This window comes from Octopus bimaculoides, chromosome 19 (genome assembly GCF_001194135.2).
Source record: "Octopus bimaculoides isolate UCB-OBI-ISO-001 chromosome 19, ASM119413v2, whole genome shotgun sequence".
Classification (NCBI taxonomy): domain Eukaryota; kingdom Metazoa; phylum Mollusca; class Cephalopoda; order Octopoda; family Octopodidae; genus Octopus; species Octopus bimaculoides.
Window position 1 is genome coordinate 33,393,817 of NC_068999.1, and position 588 is coordinate 33,394,404.

Genomic DNA, 588 nt, shown 5'->3' on the forward strand with positions numbered 1-588 from the left:
TATATATATATATATATATATATGTGCATGTGTTACATATTTCGAATTGTGTTTGTGTGAGTCAGTACTTAGTGTCTCAATTTCGGTTTCCAGGAGACTCAGTAGCAACTCACACATTCAGTTCTGAATGAATATTATTATTCTGCTCTATCTAACTATTTTTCTAATTTCTTTGCTAAATTTCATTTTGCACCAGTATGAGACCTCCATTTACTTATATATGCAGATACACACACACATAATATATATATATGTAAGCATGTATATATACGCATTTGTGTGTATGTGTATGCATATGCACACATACATACACACATGCTCACACACAAACACAAACACACACAGGGCCTGAAATGTTGCCAGTGACAAACCTTGAAAGATACAGACAACTTTACATATAATTTGAATGTTAGTTCTGTGAAACTCTGTTATATATATATATATATATATATATATATATATATATAAAATATATAGTTTTAGGGAAAATAACCAATTTTCAAGAACTCATCGATGAAAATCCACTATCACATATAGAAAAATTAATAATTAAAAGCACAATAAATGAGTATAATATAAAGTAAAGTA